The sequence below is a fragment of the Lacerta agilis genome, chromosome 7 (genome assembly GCF_009819535.1).
Source record: "Lacerta agilis isolate rLacAgi1 chromosome 7, rLacAgi1.pri, whole genome shotgun sequence".
Classification (NCBI taxonomy): Eukaryota; Metazoa; Chordata; class Lepidosauria; order Squamata; family Lacertidae; genus Lacerta; species Lacerta agilis.
This window is the reverse complement of record NC_046318.1, coordinates 13337597-13362882: the sequence shown is the minus strand read 5'-3', so window position 1 is coordinate 13362882 and position 25286 is coordinate 13337597. Positions and strand designations below refer to the sequence as shown.

The following is a 25286-nucleotide window of genomic DNA, read 5'->3' as shown; positions in this document are numbered from 1 at the left end:
GTGGATGTGTGTTCTATTTATCAACTCCCTTGTGAGACAGGATACACGGACAGGTAAAAATACTCTTCTCTAAGGAGAATTAGTTAATGTTTGGGGTGCTTGCTTACTGGAATTCAACAGAAAATCCTTCCTGCTCTCTGTCTGTGGTCTGATCATGGAAGCCATTTTTCTCTTATGTAAGCTGATCTGAGAGGGATGTTTTGAGCACAGTATTTCCTGCTTCTGTGCCGATGACTTGGGCTAAATGACCCATGAGGCCCTTGCAAGTTATGATTCTCTACATGTGCAGGAATTGGAGAGAAAGTGAAGAAATTATTTATGTTCTTGGGGAGGGGATCAGTTAAGTCCTGCTGAATTAGAGCACATCCATTCTTTTCAGACGCTTTCTCCCTCTGTCTTCCAAAACAGGATTGGCGCGGTCTGGGAGTGCGCTGAGATCTGTGAGCATGTTTATATCCTTTTCATTTACAAGAACAATAAAACAAATGTTCTTAGCAACCCTAATATGGCTTTCTTAAGAATGTACTGTGAAAAGGAATCCTACATGGAATACTTCAAAACAAACATATTTGTCCAAAGCAGAATCTGCATCATGTCTTTCTTTCTCTCTCTCTCTCTCTCTCTCTCTCTCTCTCTCTCTCTCTCTTTCTTTCTTTCTTTCATTCTCTCTCTGTCTCTGTCTCTCTCTTGTCCACACATTATTATCCTCATTGGCTTGGATTTTTATTTTTATTCTTATTTATACCCCACCCATCTGGCTGGGTTTCCCCAGCCACTCTGGGCGGCTCCCAACAGAATATTACAAACACGTTAAACATCAAACATTAAAAACTTCCCGAAACAGGGCTGTCTTCAGATGTCTTCTCAAAGTCAGATACTTGTTTATTTCCTTGACATCTGATGGGAGGGCGTTCCACAGGGCAGGGTCCACCACCGAGAAGGCCCTCTGCCTGGTTCCCTGTAACCTCACTTCTTGCAGTGAGGGAACCTCCAGAAGGCCCTCGGAGCTGGACCTCAGTGTCCGGGCTGAACAATGGAGGTGGAAACAAAATTTTAAAAAATTAAAAATTAAAAAATTCCTTCAAGTAGCACCTTAGAGACCAACTAAGTTTGTTCTTGGTATGAGCTTTCGTGTGCACTTTGGCCACCTCATGAGAAGAGAAGACTCCCTGGAAAAGACCCTGATGTTGGGAAAGATGGAGGGCGCAAGGAGAAGGGGACGACAGAGGATGCGATGGCTGGACAATGTCCTTGAAGAGACTGGCATGAGTTTGGCCAAACTGCGGGAGGCAGTGGAGGATAGGGGTGCCTGGTGTGCTCTGGTCCATGGGGTCATGAAGAGTCGGACACGACTGAATGACTGAACAACAACAAAGGTGCTACTGGAAGGAATTTTTTAATTTTTTAATTTTGTTTTGACTATGGCAGACCAACATGGCTACCTACCTGTAGATGGAGGTGGAGACACTCCTTCAGGTATACTGGGCCGAGGCCGTTTAGGGCTTTAAAGGTCAGCACCAACACTTTGAATTGTGCTCGGGAATGTACTGGGAGCCAATGTAGCAGGATCTTAAGTAGCTCCTCTGTTCAGACAAGGGTGGGATGTGATTTCCACCAAGTCTCCATCCCCTTGCAAGGTATCACCCACCACTTCCAAGGGTACCCCAGCTCTCAAGAAGAGACTTGTGGTTGGTGGGAGATGTATGAACAAGGGACTGCAGAGGGAAGGCAGGAAGGCTTCATTCTGTGAATGTAATCTCTTGCTCCATCTGCAGTTATGATCCAAGCCCTTACCTTCCTTGTGCAGAAATATTGATGTAAGGAGTTCCCTCATAATAAGTTACACTATTGGTTGGTTAAGCTCTGTCCTGTCACCTCTGACTGGCTGAAAGGTTCTTTACCAGCCCCACTGGCAAATATCCTTTTAACTGGGATTGACCCTTCTATATTTAAAGCCCAGGGGCATATCACAGGCATAAGTCTGTAGCATCTCTGTTTCTCTGGTGCACCTGAGTATGGTGAATGTGATTGGTTAACTCATGTGCACTCATTGTTAGCACATTCTGGATTCCTAGCTTGAATGGACTGGCCACCTTTCTGCAAAAGGATGGAAGCAGAGAATCCTACATCAGCAAGTGACCCACCTACTTTATAAATATTCCCGTCCTATAGACACCTGCAGTAAACAAATCCCTGGCTGGAACCCAAAGAACTCGTTTGTGTGCATCTCAGGCCTGTGGAATTGTCATTTTTATTTTTCTGACCAAAGAGCAGATTTCCCTCCAGCACCGTATATGAAACTCCCCTCAGGTTTCATGCCATTTTGCTCAAGGACCTAAACCCCATGAGTCCTAGGACTCTGGATGCAAATTTCTGACTTGGGTGCTGCCACAAGAGCACAGCCAGCTGGCTTTGCCCCACCCTGTCCCCTCATCCACACAAAACAAACGTTTACTCTGCTGTGCAAAGAAAAAAAGAGAGCCCAGAGGGATTTGATGCAAATACACTGACATATTCATTTCCCAGCATAGTCTCACCATCCCAAGAATTGCCATGCACTTACCAGGGCACAATATGTGTGGATTCAGCTGCAATCCACACACACACACAAACTACACCCAAAACATTTTATTATTACGTGGATATCCCATCTAGGGGCACGGGTGGTGCTGTGGGTTAAACCACAGAGCCTAGGGCTTGTCGATCAGAAGGTTGATGGTTTGAATCCCCGCGATGGGGTGAGCTCCCGTTGCTCGGTCCCTGCTCCTGCCAACCTAGCAGTTTGAAAGCACCTCAAAGTGCAAGTAGATGGCGGTAAGGTAAACGGTGTTTCCGTGCGCTGCTCCGGTTCTCCAGAAGCGGCTTGGTCATGCTGGTCACATGACCCGGAAGCTGTACGCCGGCTCCCTCAGCCAGTAAAGCAAGATGAGCGCCGCAACCCCGGAGTCGTCCGCGACTGGACCTAACAGTCAGGGGTCCCTTTACCTTTTGTCCCATCTTTACTCCAAGGAAGGAGGAATGCCTACCCCCCTCTCCATTTTATCCTCGCAACAACTTTGTCAGACTGTAGGCAAGGATGAGGTACTGTGACCATCTCAGGATCACCAAGGGAGCTTAATGACTGAGTAAATATTTGAGCTTTGATCTCACAGATCCTAACAATGACACCCTAGCCACACTGTCTGAATGCTGTATTGATCCTCTGAGTTCACATTCTCAACAACAAACCACAGCAACACGGACAAGTTCCTGGAAGATGGGTTTGAAGCAGGAACTGGGGAGTGTTAGCTGACAGAAAATGGCTTTATGTTTAATTTTTGCGGAAGTAGAGTCAGAGGAAGAACTCAAGACTTAAGTGAGGCACTTGAGAGACAGATAAAGTGCCATTGGATAAAAGTAGCTGGATAGATGACAGAAAATTAGTATTATAAAAGGGTTAAAAAAAAAGTAAAGGACCCCTGGATGGTTAGGTCCAGTCAAAGGTGATTATGGGGTTGCGGCGCTCATCTCGCTTTCCGGCCGAGGGTGCCAGTGTTTGTCCACAGACAGCTTTCCGGGTCATGTGGTGAGCATGACTAAACCACTCCTGGTGCAATGAGACACCATGACAGAAACCAGAGTGCATGCAAATGCCATTTACCTTCCCACCGCAGTGGTACCTACAGTATTTATCTACTTGTGCTTTCAAACTGCTAGGTTGGCAGGAGCTGGGACAGAGCAACAGGAGCTCACCCCGTTGTGGGGATCATAACCGCTGACCTTCTGATCGGCAAGCCCAAGAGGCTCAGATGGCCTCTAATGAAGTGTGGCAGGGCACAACAACTGTAATAAAGGGAGCTGAGAAATGTAGCTGGAAAGTAAGAGAAGAGTGTCAGAGGAAAACTACACCACAACACGTATGATTTATGTCCTGGTTTCCTGGCTTGCTCCAAAGACTCTTGGGAAAATATAGTAACCCATCTCTGAGAACTGCACGTCCCAGGATCGCTTTGGGTGGGGGAATAGCCATTTTAAAAAAATTTAAGTATGTAATGCAGATATCTTGTTCAGTGAAAGGATGCTGAGCTTCAAACAGAAGGCAAGTAGTGCAGAAGCATTAAGAAGTAAATGAAGGAGATAGATGAAAGGAGAGAGGAGGAGACCACATCCATCAAGACAACAGATCGCCAAGAAACAAGTAGGAAGTTTAGCAAAAGCAGAAGAAAGAAAGGGGCAGGTCTTTGGAGAAGTTGAAAAAGAAGTAGCAGCAGAATTTGGCAGACGTCTGCTAGAGGTTGCAGTGAAAAGAGGAGTGCATGCTATGGGGAGGAAGGAGATACAAAGGCAGAGCTCCCTGGTCACAATGCTAGATTTAGGATGACAGCAAGACATCCACCGGGGGGGGGGGACAAGAGAAAAGAAGAGGAAATAGATTATAGAGGAAGGGCTTCTGCACAGCTGGGCATTCATGCATATGTGGGTCGCTGATTCCCTGTGCATTCGTGCACCTTGATTGCTTTCAATTTAATGCCTCCACAATCTATCTCAAGTGTTTTCTATCCACACCAGTAGGTGGTGCCCGGTGGGATTTTTTGTGCTGCGTGTTGCTGTCTCTTCTCTTAAAATGGTGGTTCCCCAACCACCGTAAGTTTCAGAGAAACCTGAGATTCACTGTAGGCATGCACACAGACCTGAATGGTTTAAACCAATTTATTGGTCCAGGTTTTCCTGGTGTGGTGTGTAGTGTCGCTCGGGAAGACCCCAGTTTTTTAAAAAAAAACCTCGCAGCGTGTTATATACTCGAGTCAATGAGTTTTCCCAGTTTTTGTGGTAAAATTAGGTGCCTCGGCTTATATTCGGGTCGGTTTATACTCAAGTGTATACGGTATCACTTGTAGCTTAAGGTTGATTCTGACCATAATGGAAGAGGCAAAAGGATTGGGAATATCATAAAAGATGTGGGAGGAAAGGATTAACAATAGGACCCACAAAGGAGAGGATGGAAGTCCAGGAGATTCCTTGGAATACATCCTTGTTTGATATATCTCTGTAAAAACTTAATTTGAAAAACCAAATAAAGAAATTTTATAAAATAATCTCACAGCAGCCATAGACTCACAAGATGGCGTCCGTTGAGCCGATGTCCCTCAGCCTCAGCACTTAAGGGACAACCTAAATGCTCCCTTTGTGCTCTGAGTGTGTTTTCACTTATCTGGAATGTGATACAGAAGCATCTACACCTTTCGTTTATCATGTTGACACCACATGTTGTTCCTTTTAGAAATGGATTCCTTGCCTGAAGAGGCCTTACAGGTGTTTCACCGCAGAAGCTTAACCTCTACAACCATGCACCAGTGGAGCATCAAACCACCTTCTAGACTTGGCAGGAGAAAGGCCAGCAGCTTGTCAGGAGAAGGGCACGTCGCCAAATCCTCTCCTGTCATCAGTCACCTGAAGGGACACAGCATGAAGCCTCCTTGTGATTTCCGTATATTTATACACTCCGGTGTGTCGTTGTTGAGCCTTGTGTAAAAGCATGGGAAAACAACTAGTGCTGCAGCACACACACACGGTCAGGATGTGTGTAGTTTGGCCAACTGGGCAGCAGGGAATCTGGCATCTGCTACAACATTCTGTGGAGAACCCTTGCTGTTTTCTTTCTCAAGGCATTGTGGCTTTTTGAAGAGGACATAAAAAACACATGGTCACTGTGAAGAAATTGTTCAACAGACACAAGGAGCTCTGGGCAGACTGTCTAGATCCTATAAGAATTTCTCCCAGGAGGTAGAACACACATGGCGTGTCAAAAATGTACAGCTACAAATAAAAATGTCAACATGAAAAACCGTTCGTTTGTAAACCCATGTGCCAGATAAATGTTTTCAGCACAGAGCCAGGACTAGCCCTGGGTCCCTGCTGAGTGCACAGTGGTTGGAAACCCAGATCTGCAAACACAGGGGCGTAGCAAGGTAAATTGGTACCCGGGGGCAAAAAAAAAAAAAAAAATGTCAACCCCCCCCCCAGGCATGGGAAGGTCAAGTGGTACCCGGTGTGGAAAATTTCTTGTCAACCCCCCCATTGACACCCCCCCCCCCCGCAAAAATGTTTTTACGTTATTTCATATTTTCTTACAAAGGAATAATAACAAGTAATAATAAAAAACTTTTATTTATATCCCGCCCTCCCTGGCCAAAGTCGGGCTCAGGGTGGCTAACATCAGATACATAACATTGGCATAAAATCAAACAATAATTAAATTACCTCCTAAAAACATCTCAAAATCAAATTAAAGTCTAATTAGATGGCTTTCCGCAGGGTTAGGGTTGGGAACAGTAAGTGTTCTCTGAACTGAAATTTCAGCCTTTGTGACATAGGAAAACAGCCAAGTGAACAGCTATTTTGGTGGAGAAGGGTCAAGATATTAACCAATATGCCTGAAATTTCATATATAGCTATATAATCCCTAGTATAGTAAGATAAGACCTTCGGAGCAGGCATTTTCAAAAAAATTCAAAAAAAAATTCAAAATATTTTTTTGAAAAAAAATTGTTCCTTGATAATTTGTCACCCCCTCCATTATGGAACCCAGGGCTGACAGCCCCCCTTGCTACGCCCCTGTGCAAACACATCATATGTAAAAATAAAAATAAAAAGACAGCAAGTCTCTGCTTTGCCATTGCTGCTTCTCCTTCCTCTTTGCATTTGAGTGTATCAGGGCATTTCCCCCCCAAAGCTAAATTAGGTGACAACTTGACTTTTGCACTCAAAATACCACCTTGCAACAAATTAAGCGCATGCATGCGAATGGTTTTAATTTGCATACGCCTCCTTTCCTCTATACAGGAGTGTAAAATGTAGATTTCCCCACCACCATATAAAGTACATTTAACTCCAAACATGCTGCCGGATCCAGAACTTGCTTTGTGCCGAGTTCTCAGAAGACCAGGAGAGAAGGAACAGAAGCTCTATTACTTTCTTCTTGTTGCATGCCTCAGTATAACCAACGGTCAATTAATTAATGAGTCATGCAAAGGAATAAGCTTCTTAGAGAGGAAGTAAAATCTTGTTCCTTGGGCTTTTTAAATAAATGGTTGCACTGGGGCTTGCATTGCAAGTTTTATTTCCCAGCATTCTAGCTCTCCTATTCCAGCATCTTCCCATTTTTTGGTCACAGCTATATACAGGTACCGTCCAGTATATTCCATGAAGTCAAGAAGATTCTTCTGTGGGTGCCTAATTTTTACTGCACCGTAAGCGTTCTCCGATTGCAAAATGAGAACCCCTTTGCAATACAATCACCCAAAGCCAGCACTGCACAGCACGTAGTTAGGAACAGCAAACTCCTCCTAAATCCTTGTCTCTGCCCCCTCATCGCCCAATTTAACCAGCAGAGCCTAATTTCACCTGCTATCCATGTAACTACAGACAAAGGCACAGATTTTAGCGTGCACACACACACGGAGAGAGGGAGAGAGATCTGTAGCAATTCTGCAGATATAAGCAAGGGGTGGATAATGAAGCTAAACCACAGGATCTAAGATTTACAATAAGCCACATTTGCTTGGGAGTGGGGCACGAGGCAGTGATTGCCCAAGAATATTAACTGGCAGAGCGCAAGCCATGGGGTCCATGCAATATTTCTATTACAGTTGTACCTTGGGTTATGTCTGCCTCGGCTTACGTATTTTTGGGTTACGTACTCAGGTAACGCGGAAGTGCTTTTCGGTGTGTGGATGCTTCTGCGCATTTCCACACGGTCTGTGCATGCACAGAAGCATTCTGCGCAGTTCGGGCATGCACAGAAGCGCGATATCCCGCTTTGTGCATGCGCAAAATGGACACTCAGGTTATGTACTTTTCGGGGTGCGAACGGCACCCCGGAACGGATTGGGTACGTAACACGAGGTACCACTATAGATCTAATTAAGAATGTGTTATCTGTCTTTGCATAAAGAAGAAACACCCTCCATAATACGGCTTCCTTCCAAGTATTTGTTGTGGGCATCCATCTGTGCCTTTGGGAGTGAAGTCAAACTGTTGGAAGGTTGCAGTGCCTGCTGCGGTTGTAGAGGTTGATATGGGAGAGACATGTTTTGTTGCAGCTGGTGCAGATGAAGTCGACCGGTTGTGCTGCTGCAGATACACCATGGCGTTTCTTCTCTCTGTGCTCCTTCCAGCAGTCATTCCTCCTCTGGTCACTGCTGTAGATACAGGACCTGACCGTCTGTCTCCAGGCACTGTGGTCATCTGCAAGGGATTCCCACAGGGTTGGCTTGATGCTGCCAGCCTTCGTGTCACATTTGCTGAAATCTTTGTAATGTGAAGTTGGTCTGCCAACAGGCCCAAAGCAAACTGCCCATGGAACAAGACTTTGGGGATGTTGCCATCTTCCATTCTGTGGACATGACCAAGCGAGCATAGACATTGCTGGGACAGGAGTGCAAACACGCTGAGAATTTGGGATTGGGAGGACAAACTTCTGTTTAAGGCGCTGTCCTGCCATGTGATGCCCAAAATCTTCCTGATGGAAGGCACTGAGGCATTGCTCCTGGTGGTTGCAAGCTGCCCAAGACTCACTTCCATAAAGCACTGGGCTAAACACGCATGCCTAGTAGACTTTCAACTTGATATTGGACATTAGCATCACATTCTCCCATACTCCTTTGTAGAGGTGAGCTATTGCCATAGCTGCCTTCTTCTGAATCAGCATCGAGGGAGAGGCTGCTGATTATGGTGGAACCTAAGGAGACAAAATTGTCTCCCACCTCAAGTGTGTGGTCGCCAATGCTGATGTGTGGAGTGCTGGTGATGTCCTGACCCAAGATGTTGGTCTTCGTCAGGCTGATGGTAACACCGAACTCTAGTTATCTCCCACTTGGACTACTGCAATGCGCTCTTTGAAGGTGACCCGGAAACTACAGCTAATCCAGAATGCGGCAGCAAGACTGGTGACTGGGAGTGGCCACCAAGACCATATAACATATAAGACCTACATTGACTCCCAGTACGTTTCCAAGAACAATTCAAAGTGTTGGTGCTGACCTTCAAAGCCCTAAATGGCCTCAGCCCAGTATACCTGAAGGAGCGTCTCCACCCCCCATTGTTCAGCCCGGACACTGAGGTCCAGCTCTGAGGGCCTTCTAGCAGTTCTCTCACTGCGAGAAGTGAGGTTACAGGGAACCAGGCAGAGGACCATCTAGGTAGTGGTGCCCGCCCTATGAAATGCCCTCCCATCAGATGTCAAGGAAATAAACAACTATCTGACTTTGAGAAGACATCTGAAGGCAGCCCTGTTTAGGGAAGTTGTCATGTTTGATGTTTTATCGTGTTTTTAATATTGTTGGGTGCCGCCCAGAGTGGCTGGGGAAACCCAACCAGATGGGCAGGGTATAAATAATAAATTATGATTATGATTATTATCATCAGCAAACTGCATCTCTCAGGTAAGGACCATCACACTTGTCTTGCTGTGGAGACATGCTAAGTTGAACAGACCCCCCCCTCCCATCACTCCTTGAATGGATGTACACACACCGTCTTCAGTCAAGTTGAAGCCGTATGAGAGCAACAGAGAGAATACATCAAAGAGAGTTGCTGCAGGAACACAGCCCTGTTTCACACCGCTCTTTATAGGGAAAGCGTCTGAGGATGAGCTGTCCTATTGGACGGTCCTATGCATGTTCTCGTGAAAGAACACCATCCTCTTGTGATGCTTAGGTGGGTATCTTTTTCGGCTGATGAATACATTTCGGCCTTCCAAATACTGCTAGACCCAAAATTGGCATTCAGCTACAGTGGGTGATCTCTATCAGCACCACCACAGTGGCACAAGTGCCCAAGAACCAGGAATCCCATATAATCCATTGCATTTGAAGGAGGATGTAGAGGGTCTTCATCTTTTCTGGTACGGAGCTTTGTAGCTTCCAGGAGGGACTGGACAATGGAAATCTTCTAGAAATTAGAAGCTGCGGGCTTGTTATCACTTGTCTCTGGGCTGTACCACTTCAGACTTCTATGGGGGGGGGGGTTTCTTCCATACAAGAGAGTTCGCTCCATCTGCAATTTGAATCCACATGGATTCCATCTTTTTAAGAACTGGGCATAATCAAGCCAAAGTAAGAAATTTCCAGCTACACTGATTTCAGTGGGAAAGATTTGATTTCATCTATCTCAGCAGGACAGATAAATAAAATGCCTTTAAATGGTTCCTGGCTATGACCATTCAGAGCAAGTAAGTACAAAGTTTACATTTTTTTTGTTCACACATATTTGGGGGGGGGGTGAGGGATAAGCATTCCTTGTGTCAGCTTGTGAGATACTGGGGAAAGAATTAAAGAGTTTCGTATTTGAAAAAGGCAGAAAAAAACTGGAAGGCAAAAGGCATTGTGGAAATAGGAAGTTTCTATTTTCTTCTTTGTGTCATTCATTTGACAGGTGCAAATTGTAATGAAACAATCATCTCTCTCTTTAAATAAGATGTTAAGATGCTATCAGTATCTAGAGAGCAAGAAAATTGTGGCACATGTGATACTGCAACGCTGCAGGGGAGAGATCCGCCGTACGAGTGCTTTCCATTCTCCACAGGGATTTTCTCATACGGTATCTTGAAACCACTTCTTAATGCATTAAGCCTCCATTACACGTTGCATATGGTTTCTATTTTCAAATCTCCGATGCTTTTAGGAATTTGTCCCTTGACTTCATTCATTGGTGCCTGGCTGCAATTTAGCATTGATTGACAAGAAGAAGGCCAGACGTTTCTCTCCCCCTTACCCCACTTCCCAATTTTTCTGTTTCCTGACTCAGCTCAACAACTTAATGCAAAACATTCATTTTTTAGAAGGGATTGTTGTCTGGCAGGAAGACATCTTCTCTAGCGTTTTTCCTGTTTGGGCACTTTTTTTTTTCTTCACAAGATGGAGACAGAACCAGAGAGAAAAGGAAAACACGAAGCATATGTGATGTCTCTAAGAAAAAACAATTTGTATTGTTCATTATCGTCAGGTGGAACCTGATATTTAAAGAGGGTGCAAATCTATTGTCGATCTGACTGCACAGTATGTTTAAAGATCCTATTATTATTGCATGGTTTTCCGTTCAGTGCTTCTTTTTGCACCATTAACAGTGGCTTTGCGTTACTTCCCGGTGCTGTGCAGTAAATGACACACACAGCAGTAAATCTAATATGGAAAGTAAAAGGTAAAGGTAAAGGGACCCCTGACCATTAGGTCCAGTTGCGGACGACTCTAGGGTTGCGGTGCTCATCTCGCTTTACTGGCCGAGGGAGCTGGCGTACAGCTTCCAGGTCATGTGGCCAGCATGACTAAGCCACTTCTGGCAAACCAGAGCAGTGCACGGAAACACTGTTTACCTTCCCGCCGGAGCGGTACCTATTTATCTACTTGGCACTGGTGTGCTTTCGGACTGCTAGGTTGGCAGGAGCAGTGACTGAGCAACAGGAGCTCACCCCGTCATGGGGATTCGAACCACCAACCTTCTGATCAGCAAGCCCTAGGCTCTGTGGTTTAACCCACAGCGCCACCCGTGTCCCTAATGTGGAAAGTAGCTAGGGACAATTAATCCTACTGCAATAATTCCTACATTTGTGTGCCACAAGAGAACTGCTGGCATGCCACATGAAATAAATTAATGGCTTCTTTCAGCCCCAAGTACCCGCCCACGGCTGCCTCAGCGCATGATTCGCTGCTTTCACTGGCCTGGCCACTTTCCCATTGGTTCTGCTGGTGCAAGGTAATTCAGCCACATCTTTACATTGGTTGTGACTGGATCGTTTGATCACACCAAGACAGAGAATGAGCAGAAGACCCTGACTTCAGGAGAAGCTACTCACTGTATCTCTGCCCTGGTCCAGTCGAGAACAGTGGCTCAGGGATTTTCCACACTTACTTTTTGGCCCACTCTTTCCAAACAAAGGTCCGCACTTTAACGCTCTGCACCCAAGCATAATTTTTCTTTTTCTTTTGCCCCGAAATTTCTCCCACGAAAACGCACTCTCTCAAGCTGAATCGGAGCAAATGTCAATTTGGGTTTTGCACAGATTGATGTTTGTTCCAATTGAGCTTTTAAAGAGCAGGTTTGCTAAGGGAAGATAAGCCTCCATCTTGCAGACTCTCAATGTAAAACTTTCCAAATGTTCAGAGTGAAGTGTGCCTCCTACAAAGGTGGATTTAGAGGAGTTTGAGTAGTTTGCCTGCTCTGGGCGCCAAGCCAAGAGGGAGTTGCAGGGGGTGCCTCAACAATGACTTAAAAGAGAAGGCAAGAGAAAGGGAGGTACCAAATTTTGGCATCGCACAGGGGATTGCTGAAATTTGAATGCCCATAGTCTGCCACTGCCTCCACTTTCAATTCAGACTAAAATGTAACTCAGTTGTCAGAAGCTTGGGAAATGCTTGCTTGCCGGCATGCAAATAGTACATTACGTTGACCATGGGTGGAATTATAAACTGCAAACAAACCTGTGTAACCACTGTCCACTTTCCACAGTGGAAAAGCAGCTTTGGGAGCGTTTGAAATCAGTGTTCGAAACTCCCATTATTCTAGGTGCGTTTTGCGACAGGGAATTCCATTGGCGTGAGAGGTTTCTGAGCTCTGGGCGCAGTACTGTGCCTAAGATTTCAGATTAAAACTGCAGAGTGGAAGGAAAGGAGGTCCTTTTCCTGCCTCCCCACTTCCAGCTGCTCTCTGAAGACTGGAGGAGAGACCCTCTTAAGAATATTAGGGGTGTGGACAAGGGAAGGACTATACCATGTTAAAAATGAACATATTGTTTTAGCTGCAGTTCATTCATGTTCAGCTTTGTATTCTTGCTATTAAAAAAGCATGCCTAGACATTCCATTGTTGCGCCCATAACCTAGGTTTAAGGTGACATTTAGCTCCTAGCTTCCATATCTCAGTTTCTAACACGGTATACAATGTGCTTTCGCCTTATAAACTGTAAGAGAACACCAGCAACCTCTTTACACTGCAAGTCTGCAGGTGGGCCTTGCTTTTATCATCATCCCTGTACAGTGTCTACATTCTCAAGATACTTTGTAGACCCTACATTATGATTACTGCCACAGCCACCCAGTGAGATTCATGGGCTATGCAAATGTTATTGGCCCAGAGATGGAAAGAAGATAAAGTTCCTATCAGAGAAGAATGGCAGATGAAGTTGATGGACTATGCCGAAATGGCTAAAATGACCAAAAGAATCCGAAATCAGGAAGACCAAATTTTTAATAAGGAATGGGGAAAATATAGAACTTATCTTAAAGACCGTTGTAAACAGTTAAAATCGTTAGTAGGATTGGAATACGACTTGTAGTTAAGGGTAAATTCTGGATACAATGGAGATGTAAAGGATTTGGATCATAATAAAAGATGCGGGAGGAAAGAATTATTAATAGGATCCACAAAGGGGAGCATGGAAGTCCAGGAGATTCCTTGGAATCTTGTTTTTATGATTTATGTTTGATATATCTCTGTAAATTTTTAATTTGAAAAACCAAATAAATAAATACAAATTTAAAAAAGAGATTCATGAGCGGGGATGGAGTCTGAGGAACCGTTCTCCAGAACCACTGAGGAGGATGTTTCCTGTCACTAAAAAAAATGTTTCTCTAAATCAACTCCTTCTCCAACCCCATTATCTTACCCTTACTGTTCTGCTCAATTCTGGCTTCCCTCGATATTCTTCTAGACTGTGAGTGGATATTTTGCCACATGCAGAGGAGCAATACAGGTAACCAAGCTAACTTAAGAAAAGCCAACCTTGCCGTTTGGTCTCTATGAAGTATCAGGTCAACATAGAGTCACGGTTCCAGAACCACCTTGGCTCTAGCCATAATATCCAGCCCAACACACCATACCCCTCAACTGTCCCGGACATCCAGTTTTGGGGGGGCCGTTCTCTCACATAGGTCACATGACTCGCACAGAAGTGTAGCCCTGCAAGATGGCTGTCCTGGTTTTCCAGTGGGACGTGTTGGAGGCTATGCACACTGGTCAGGGGTCCCCATACCTATCTCTTAAATGAGGGGTAGAAGACATGCTAATTAATTCAGAATGCGGCAGCTAGACCATATAACACCAGTCCTGAAAGACCTACATTGGCTCCCAGTACGCAGGGGCGTAGCAAGGTAAATTGGTACCCGGGGGCAAAAAAAAATTGTCAACCCCCCACCCCAGGCATGGGAAGGTCAGGTGGTACCCGGTGCGGAAGATTTCTTGTCAACCAACCCCATTGATTCCCCCCCCCCACGCAAAAATGGTTTTACGTTATTTCATATTTTCTTACAAAGGAATAATAACAAGTAATAAAAAAAAACTTTTATTTATACCCCGCCCTCCCCAGCCAAAGTCGGGCTCAGGGTGGCTAACATCAGATGCATAACATTGGTATAAAATCAAACAATAATTAAATTACCTCCTAAAAACATCTCAAAATCAAATTAAAGTCTAATTAGATGGCTTTCCACAGGGTTAAGGTTGGGAACAGTAAGTGTTCTCTGAACTGAAATTTCAGCCTTCATGACACAGGAAAACAGCCAAGTGAACAGCTATTTTGGTGGAGGAGGGTCAAGATATTAACCAATATGCCTGAAATTTCATATATAGCTATATAATCCCTAATATAGTAAGATAAGACCTTCGGAGCAGGCATTTTCAAAAAAAAAAAAAATCAAAAAAATTTGTTCCTTGATAATTTGTCACCCTCTCCATTATGGAACTCGGGGTGGCCCCCCCGGCCCCCCTTGCTACGCCCCTGCCAGAACATTTCCCAGCAGAATTCAAAGTGTTGGTGCTGACCTTTAAAGCCCTAAACAGCCTCAGCCCTGTATATCTGAAGGAGCATCTCCACCTCATCATTCAACCCGGACATTGAGGTCCAGCTCTGAGGGCCTTCTAGCGGTTCCCTCAACTGTAAGAGGTGAGGTTACAGGTAACCAGGCAGAGGGCAGTAATGTAGGCCTTTTGTCCTGATGGGGATTAGGGGGAAAGGGGGCCACTTTAGTCATTCTGTTACTGGTTGAAGTTCAAGGTGGGGAGGTATGAAACATAAGGCCATGCTCAGGAGGAACTTCTAAATGCATCAAGCCCTGCGTAAGTGTATGTAAGCTACCTAGTCCTAGTGGAAGGACAAAGGAACTCTGCCCATGCCCAGAAGCACTGTATTGTTATTTCCTGTTATTGTTATTTAGACAGAGCGTGGGCCCTGGAAATTGTTCCTTGCCAAGAACAGAAAACCATTCATTGTATGTTAGATCGCAAAAGCTATCTGTGGGTCACTGGGCAGGGGACAGAAAACCACCTGCACCACTTCCAGATGTTTAATTCACTAGTTTGGTAAAGGATTAGATAAATTAGCTCACAGTCATATACAGTGGTACCTCGGGTTAAGAACTTAATTCATTCTGGAGGTCCGTTCTTAACCTGAAACTGCTCTTAACCTGAAGCACCACTTTAGCTAATGGGGCCTCCCGCTGCCGCTGCGCCGCCAGAACACAATTTCTGTTCTTATCCTGAAGCGTTATTTCTGGGTTAGCGGAGTATATAACCTGAAGTGTATGTAACCTGAGGTACCACTGTACATGTATTAGCCAGGGTACAAGCATCTCATGGGTTAATCAAGATTCACTACCACTACCAAAAGCCCATAATCAAGGTTGATCTCTATGTTAGCTACAGACAACTCAGTATTGCAAGACTCCATACACTACTCCATTTATTGGTTCAGCAGGCAAACTCTGGCACTGGTTAGACTCACCTCGGGCTCTGAATTGCACCCTTGCCTGTAACTCCACTCTGTGGGTCTCCCTTCCATTTTGCCACCCCCAGCAGGATCCACACCTGGGAACCTTTAGTCTTCTAGATGCTGATGAACTGCAACTCTCATTGGCCCCACCAAGCATGGCCAACAGCCAAGGATGATGGGAGTTGTATCTCAGCAACATGTGGAAGGCGAAATGTTCCCCGCACCTGCCTCTATCCTTTGCCCCTCTTCCCAACGCCTACACTTGGCTGTAGCACTGCTAGCAAGAGACTCCATGAGCCTTCTCCATTTTGTCTACTCTGAAGTTCTCAGGCCTTCTCTTTACAACTCTTCCCTCAACTTCTCTCCTTCTCTCCTTGCCACTGCTTGCTTCCTTATTTTCAGCAGCCAACACATCCACACTTGTCCTCTGCTCCAACCTCTTCCTAGCTTCTCCTACCAGGGGCTGTTCCTCATACCACCAAGACAAATTTCACTGCTCCATTTTAGGAGGATTGTTTATCCTCCCCTCAACTGCAACACCTCAAAAGGGAGAATATACTTACTCTGGTTTCTGGGGAACAACAGAAAACACCTCCAAGTTTTCATGGGAGAAGGAAGGGTTGCATTTCCTTAATTAAATCCAGAGCAAGCATGAAGCACCTAAGAACCTCCCCATTCTGCTGTGGTTCCTCTGCTAGTGGTGGCCAGGAGTTCCCCTTGGCATTTTGGCCTGCCTCCAGCAGAAAACAGGGCCGGAAGATCCTGGCATGCCTTTGCAGAGACGATGGACAGCCAGGTGATTTCCACCCCCCCCCCCCAAAAAAAACCACCACCTCATTTATGTAAGGCAAACTAAGCCCTCCCCCCCACCCACCACCACCACACAAACACTAGATAAAGTCTCCTGCACCACCGCTGGTTTGAGGGTGATTTCTTTTCATTCCCACTCTAAATTGCTGAATAAAGCTGGACCAAAAATCCTGGCCCTGCTCTAGTCGATGGCCTCAGATTCCTCTTCTCTCTGTTCCTGCTGGTGCCTCAGGAGCTTGATCCTTTCTAGCAATCCACCCCTGATGCTCTCCCATGCCAAGAAACCCAACGTCTGCCTTCCCAGTAAATTATGCAGATGTTTCCACTAACATAGGAAGCTGCTATGTAAAAGCCATTGGTCCATCTAGTTCAGTTTACCGAGGTTTCAGACTGGGATCCTTCCCAGCCCTACCTGGGGATACCAGGGCTTGAACCTAGGGGCTTCTGCATGCAAAGCAAATGTTCTCTGTCTTTACATGCACTTGTGAGATGTGTGTCCTATATCCTGGTTGCAAAACAGAACTTATTTGCAGAATGTCAAGGGTTCTGTCAGGAATGGGAGGGCAAAGGACTAGGAAGAAGTGTGGGATGTAACATAAGCAGTCAAATGCAACATTTCCTGTTTGCCTAGAGTGCACATGCAGGGGAATGTCGGTCCAGCCAGTTGAACTTCCCGTTACACCTGGTCTGGAACATCCTTCCTTTTCATGTGATCAGGTAAGGTGGGCGTGACCCTTCCAGGCCCCACAAAAGGTCCAGTCACGCAGCCACCTTCCTTTTTTGATGCCTTTTCTTCTCTTGGACTGCACTGTTGGCTCTCAGCCAGCAGCATGTGAAATGAATTCCCATATGGGATGAACTCAAACCCTCTTCTGTAACTCTGAGCTAAAATCCCTGCCTTCAGGGATCCAACTGTGAACTGAATGTGAGTAAACGTATGACTTTTAAAAGAAGACTGTTGTGTTTTTATTCTTTTAGGAGGGAATCAAAGGGGTCTTACCAGGAATAATAGAATTTAAGAGATTCTAACAAATCTGCAACTAGCTTCCTGCTGTGTAACGAGGGGAATGTACTCTGCTGTATGAATAAACTCACTAGCGTGAGTTAGGAAGGATAATATTTAATCAATATATCCTCTCCTGTTACCCACAACATTCCAACAAGAAGTGCAGACATGGCTGTGTGGGTGGCAAAAGGAACGAGGAAATAAGAGATTTGGGAGAACCAGAAGTTCTACCCCTTCCCTACATTTAGTTTCTGATCTTTCAGTTGACATTGTTTGGACACACTTTTCTTGGAAACCATGTGGGCTAGGAATCTTTTCAAAACAAAGAAGTGAAAGCCCTATGCTCTTGCTCGGTGAAATTTTGCACATCAAAATCACACCTGTAGAATTAAGGGTCTACTAGAATAAGGCAATTAGCAGCCCACTCCCAAGCAAGCTTACTTGGAGGCAAATCTCGTTGATTTATGTGGGTTTATGTCCAAGATTACTTGGAAGTGTGCCCTACTGACATTTACTTGGAAGCAAGCTCATTTGAACTCAGTAGAACTTACTTCTAAGCAGTCATGGGGTCAGGCCACGTTACTTCTCCAGATGACACTTATCAATAATTGTTCCTCAGGAGGACTTGTTTAGTACTGGCTCTTAACTGTTAAAAATGACCACAGAACTTCATCAGTCAACTTGCACCCAATCCTACATATTATGTGGAAGCAAGTCCCACTGATTTCAGTGAGATATACTTCTGGTTGCTATGTTAAGGATGCGAATACCAACCACTTACTCCAAAGTGACATTGTTAAAGAGGTAAAGAGAATTTATGATGTGAGAGGAGGAATCCATTTTACATTGTGGGTTTCAGCAGTTGCTTATTAATATAATAAACCTACTTCTGTTTTCTATGGAAAAGACGTTTTTAGAAGTACAACTGATGACACAAAATACTTGGTCAGCAGATCAAAAGGTCAGCTGCAACAAGGGATTGCAAGAAAGACAGATGAATACAGGACGCTTTAGAAAATACACATTTTATTTGTAGCTTCCGGTTGCAGTTACTAACGCTGCCATTTTTGCAGATGGCCATGATTTCACAGAACACATGGGCATGGTGCAGTTTTGGAACTATGCTATATTTCAGGACACTTTTAACAAAAAACTTTTTAACGGAAACTGAAAGATTTCTTATCTTCTACTGTCTTTTGATACATGGAGGGAGGGGAGCAAGAAAGGCTATGAACAATATTGCAGGCAGAAGATTCGACAGGTTTTATACCATTTGGGCAGTGTTTGTAAACAGCAAGGGGACTGGCAGAACTGGGTTTTGTTTTTTTGCAGAGCAGTGTTGTGTGATGTGCTTCCCCAACAGTTATTTCACTAACAAATTTCCTGAGTTACCCAATCAGCTGTTTTGACAAGTTAACATGTGGGGAGCTGCTGGTTTCCTGTCGGCAGTTCTACTTGACTGGGGAAAGCAGCTTTCACCATTAATATGCAGCCACTAATAGGTGACCAAAAAAAAACACAAGTGGTTGTGGTAACTTCTTTCCTTCGATTCATGCTCCTCCTCTCCCATCTAAAACTTCACTTTCTGTTTTCTTCTCCAAACCAGCTGTGCCGTTCCGTAAAACAAAGGGAAATAATCCTACACACATTCTATATGTCTGACCAACTACTGATCAGTTATTGGATCAATACACTAGGCATTCCAAAAGCACAAATCCTTTTGCTTTGAGGATTTGGGTTGTGTGCATTTTTACTGCTGTTTGTTTGTTTGGGTGACTGATTGACCTGCAGTGCTACAGATTGTGTGATATACACACACACACACACACACACACACACACACACACTGTATAACCACTACAGCAGCAGTGAGCTTTTAGTTGTGATGGGAATCTTGTCCCAGCCTTTAGCAAAGTCCCCTCCCCTCTTCCCCCACTCTGAGACTGTGGTTCTCAGATATATTCTGTCACTAGTTTTTTATGTCCTGTGGGCAAGGCAATAAACTGTTGACGGATTGATTCTGAAGCCTGTGGACAGACATTACCCCAGTGTTTTTCAACCACTGTTCCATGGCACACTAGTGTGCCGCGAGATGTTGCCTGGTGTGCCGTGGGAAAAATTCCAGCCAGAATATCAGCTTTGTGTTCAGCCAAACAGGCCCTGGTTGCGCACTGAATAAAGTATTTTATAATTTTTCATATTTCTGTTTACTTACTATTTCATAATAAAGTAATTATAAAATACTTTCTTTGTGTTTATTTGATTCCTATTCAAGAGAATTACTTTATATATAGTCAATATAGGCACAGAGTTAATTTTTTTAACATTTTCTAATGGTGGTGTGCCTCGTGATTTTTTTCATGAAACAAGTGTGCCTTTGCCCAAAAAAGGTTGAAAAACACTGCATTACCCAATCAGCATTCCAAGATATCTCAAAATCCAGTGTTTGGCTGGATCAACAGTTCTAATACATATATTTTTAGTTGGGCCAAGAAGTAGCAATTCAGATGTGACAGTTCCTCTGTGTTGGCAAATTCTTGATTACATCTGTGCCTGGGTAAAGCTGCAAATCCAACCAGTTAATCACTGTGGTTTCCTCTAGACGAACTAGCCAAGGTTGAGCTTCATCATTTGCATCAGGCTCCCATGTGAACGAGACAATGTTAACACACATAGGCGTATGGTAAACTTGTCGTCTCAATTCCCCCACATTGTGCGTAGATGTTTGTACCTCCCAAACTGCTGCATCTAAGCAAATGGTGCTTCTGCAAATCCTTCCCCAGCTCTTATAAATGGAATAATTTGAGTATGATGCCAATGTTTTCACCAGGAACCAAAATCTGAGTGTGGGCTCACTACTAAACTAATTCATCTGTATTATCCTGCCAAAGTGCTGTCTGTGGAGGGTTTTGCCACACTTCAATCGCAGGTGTGGGGGCAGGGGAAATGGGCATCTGTATCCACTGTACATCTTGGTAAATCCCATTCCTTGAAATGAATGGAGAGAAGGTTGGAAAGAAGAGAACTAAATGAACCAGATGTTAAGAAGAGATCATCACAACCTAAGAGATTTTGGATATCTCTTTCCATTCTCTCCCCTCCAGAGGAAAACAGTACTGTATAGGAAAAAATGCAAGAGAGGAGAATGTCTCCCTCTAGGTGGAGGAATTTGGCAGACAGTGTCAGCCGGGGTGCTTCCTATAGCGAGAGATTCTTCACAGTATCATTAAACGCGGACTTTAATTGAACTAGGTACACGGAAGTTGCCTAATTGTCCTCTTCTAATGGATCACCTCATTAGTGTAGTTCATTTGGTACCCCAAAAATGTTTGCAGAAAAGATGGCCAGCCTAGCAGATAATAGACAGGGTGTGGAGAAACACATTGAAATGGTTGCCCCTATTCCTCAGCACAGTTCTTTGAAGGCCATTTTGCAAGCTACTAGACAGTGAAGATTTTCCAGAGCCTACACCCCAGCATGGCCATTTCTTTACCCTCCCCCACCCCACCCCACCCCAATTAACCTAGATTAGAAACAATTTTTTCACTGCTACATTGGAAAAGGAGTTGTGATAGTATGGCTGTACTGATACACAAATCTTAGCAGTGAACAGAGATATTTAATATTAAGCAGAATTTCATTCACATGGGCTTGTAAAATTGATGCTGAGTCTCCAATCTCCCTCTCCCCCTTTAAATCCACTGGAGCATTTAACAAGGTGCTTATGCAAGATGGATCTGCTGGCCAAAAAAAAAAAAAAGGATTCCCTCCAATGCTGTCCTACAGGTCTGGGGAGATCCTTATCTCAAGATGCCTGCCTTTGTTCTGCCAATTCTGATAACTTAACGATGGAGAGAGACTTGCCTCGTCCGTCTTCCCCACCCTGCTCTGCCACGCATGCGCGAGGCGAAGACAAAGGAATAGGTAATTACAAGAGAGTTTCATTCATTTCCCCTGCAGTATCGCCAAAAGAGGAGCCCAACTGGGAGGTTTTCTCACCCGACACCGACCCGGTGTGGCAGACGACGTGTGAATGCGCTGGCCTCGGGGATGGCTACTTGAAAAGGCATCCCCCCCCCCAAAAAAAAAAGAAAGCGTGGTACCCGGGAGCCACTAAGATGTGCTCGTTTTCATGTGCCATGATTCGGTGGCTAACGCAGCAGAGGGGTGGAGAACGGAGAGAAACTGCAGGATCTCTGATTTACAAGAAAACACATTCGCTTGGGGTGGGGAGAGGATGCCGGGAGGGGGCTTGGTATGCATATTCATGGCGGAGAGAACGAAGCCACGGGGATCCATGCAGTATTCCTAAACTCCATAGTGATGATGTGGATCTTTGCATTAAAGCAAAAAATCCCCAAACCAAGACACAAACGCTTCTGGTCTTGCAGGCTTTGCATTTAAGCAGGGTGGGAGATTAAAATGTTTGTGGCCACTGCTATCATTACCCCCCACCCCACCCCCTCCTTGTCTGTCTTTCTTTTTCACCCCACACTCGTGACCAATAAATAATAAAACCAGAAGCTCTTTTCTTCAGGATCGCCTAAGGGAGAACAATCGCACAGTGTTACACCCCAGGATGGTTTTAAATAAAATAAAATTGGCAGGCGTCCACTTTACATCTCGCCCGTCCTCTGCTAAGAGAAGATTGGAGGGGTGGTTTAAAAAGAAAGAAGGGAGGGTGGACATACGTTTAACCAAAATACACATGCACAGATCGTTTAGGAGTTTTCTCCAAAAGTGCTCCACAGGTAATATAACTGCGAAAAACCATCCTTTCAAGCCCAAGCTGAGGCTCTCATGCCATGTTATCTCGCTTTTACGCTCTTCCCCCACCCTTCCTCTCCCCCCTCCCCTGCATGATCTTAACATGGATGTATGCCCCCCTCCCCAATATGCGTTCTTCAAGATATCCATGCTATGCAGTCTTTATTTATTTATTTATTTATTTATATATTAAAAAGATGGGGAAAAGAAATCTGTAACATCCCCTCCAAAAAAAGTGGTGGTTGTAAAAAAATTAAAGAGAAAAACAATCCCAAACCCTCCACCCCGATTCCCCACATCCATTGCTTTCTCCATCATTACCACCTCTCCAGCCCGTGGACGTCTCCATGCAAAGATTTCAAGACATAGGCACTGACTTAAATTTCTCCCTTTCATAGAAACCCATCGCCAAAGCATGTGGGCTACCTAGATGTTGCTTCTCCCTCTTTTAAATACACACACACACACACACACACATATATATATATACACATACATACCTACATACACATATTTATTTATTTATTTATTTATACATACACACACACACACACACACACATATATATATATAAAGAAAATCTCCCAACACACACACACATTATATATTTCAAGATAACAAGCGGTTTTCATTTTTGGAGGCGGGGGCGTTTGTTTCAACAGCAATAAGAACCGGATCGACCAGCTGGCTGCAGCGTAAAAAATAGAGGGGGGGGGGGACAAGAAAATCCAAATTGTCTCCAGCCTCTCGGATGGCTCTTACCTCGTTCCTTTGCTCCTCTGTCCCCTTTGGCGCGGCTGCGAGGCTGGGGTCACAAAGAGAGAGAGAGAGAGAGAGCGGGGTCCCGGCTCGTCCTGGCGCCCGCTGAGTCTCGCCGGAGATCTCCCTCGCTCGCTGGCTGCGAGTGTAGTGGCTGGAGCTGTGGCTGCTTGGAGTAACGCCGGCGCCGCCGCTACTGCTGCCGCCGCTGCTGCCTCTGCATTTCTCCCCCTCCCTCCCGCTTCTCTCGGTGACAGTCTGTGGGCAGTTCAAAAGCCACACATGCACACGCACGCACGCGCACACAGACACGCGCACCGGGTTTGGTTCCTCTGTCGTCCCCCCTCCGCGCGCGCGCACACACACACCCCTCCTTACCTTTTTTCTTTTTCTTTTTTCCAATTATTTCACCCAAAGCTCATCAGCTTCAAGAGATGCCTCCTTTCGCCCTTAGGGGGCGGTCCCGAACCAAGGTTTTAAATATCCGCTTTGCGCGTTTCAAGACGGAGTCTTGTTTTGGAAGGCGCGTAAACATGCCCAGCGAGCTTCCAACCCCCACGTGAAGGGATGGATCCCGCGGTGGGGAGGAACAGCAAGGGCAGTTCTCTCTGCTGGTGGATTCTGACCCCCTTCCTAAGAGATCTTGCAATCCTTCAGAGGTGATTTGTACTTCGCTTCCCCTGCCTCTTTATATTACTAATATTATTGTGGTTTTTACGCACGGGGCGGAGCGCAAGCGGTCGTCGTTGTGGGCATTCTTGCACCGCGCGGCTGGATGGGGAATGGGAGAGACGCGCGCCAGAAGAATGGGCTTCTTCTGGGATTCCTCGAAGGAACGGCAGCTGGTGGCCAAGGGATGGCAAACGCGGATGGCGAAGGGGTGAGGAGAAGAGGACCACCCCGGGGAGGTTTCCGCGCAGGGTTGCGCGCGCGGCGTGCTGCGTTGGATTGCAGGAGGGCCGGAATGCTTGCCTTTAAAAGTTCCACCTGCCTGGGACATCGAGGAAAACCTTCCTCTGGGGATGGGACGGTTGTGAGACAACGGAGAGAAGGAGAGGGCTGCGTTTTAATCTCGAAAGCATGGAGGCAACTCTTCTCGAAAGAGTGTGGGGAAAGGATGCTTAGGAACTGGAGTATGGACGTGTTGCAAGGGCAGGCAGGATACTTCGCCATGCACGAAATTCGTCGAAAGATGTGTATGAACTGTCTGAGACATAAGCAACCGCTTTTTAAACCAGCTACAAATTGTCTCCAAATATTCTGCAAGCTGGCGACCGTCCCCTCCTTCAGTGCGCAACGTGAACGCAACGACTTGGTGTTTTTTTTTCTTATCACAGAGCAAGCAGTGCGAGCGTTTAGCATGCTGCTAAACAGATTTTTTTTTTATTGGCGTGGGGTTTGTATTTGTAGTTCTGTAGCGCCCTCTGCTATTTAAAAGACTGTATAGCAGGACATACCGTACTTTTAATGATATTTTTTTAGTTAAAATAATGGGGCATTAAACTTTGCATATTTTATTGAAGAATATTCAGAAATTAAAGTGAAGCCGTCCACAGAGTATATACCAATCTTACTGGCTGAAAGATTGCTTAGAATAAGCAGGTCTATTGCCACTTATGACATTGACAAAACCATTTCAAACAATCGCAACATAAAGATACAAGCGAAAATCTTGTTTTTCAAAATATTTTTTTTTAAATATACATACATGCTAATGTATTGTTGCTTTTGCTTCATTATGAAAAGTACAGCAGAAAATTGTGCCTGCAAATTGTAGAGCAGGAATTCTATACAAATGAATTTAATTAACCTGAAGTTGATAAAAGTAATTTGTACTAATAATTTTGTCTAAGGCACATGTTTCATTGCTGGTATATATTACACCAAAGCATGGTTCCATGCATGGCACCAAAAACACCTGCATTTCCTTCATCTGTAATGTGAAAGTAAAATTGCCTAGAATGTATATTGAATTTTAAATGGCATTTCCCCCTCTCTCCTGCACTGATTTTCACACATATCCACAGCAACAATAAGAGAGGCTCAAAAGTACTTTGTTTGCTCAGCATGTTTGCTCAGAAGCAAGTTCCATTTAGTTCAGTGAGATTTACTCCCTCGTAAGCGTGCTTAGCAGCCTATTCGTGTTTTGCTAGAAGCAAATCCTATTGTGTTCAACGTGACTTACTCCCAGGTAAGGTTTGCAGCAT

At 44.9% G+C, this 25286-nt stretch overlaps 1 protein-coding gene across 1 annotated transcript in view; it reads right to left on the bottom strand.

The window, feature by feature from the left end:
- Positions 1-23304, bottom strand: part of BASP1 (brain abundant membrane attached signal protein 1) — an 81417-nt gene extending 58113 nt beyond the window's left edge. Inside the window, exon 1 of the mRNA XM_033154393.1 lies at positions 23083-23304. The gene's annotated coding sequence lies outside the window, so the exon portion shown is untranslated. The remainder of the gene's footprint in view (positions 1-23082) is intronic.
- Between the last annotated feature and the right edge of the window lie 1982 nt (positions 23305-25286).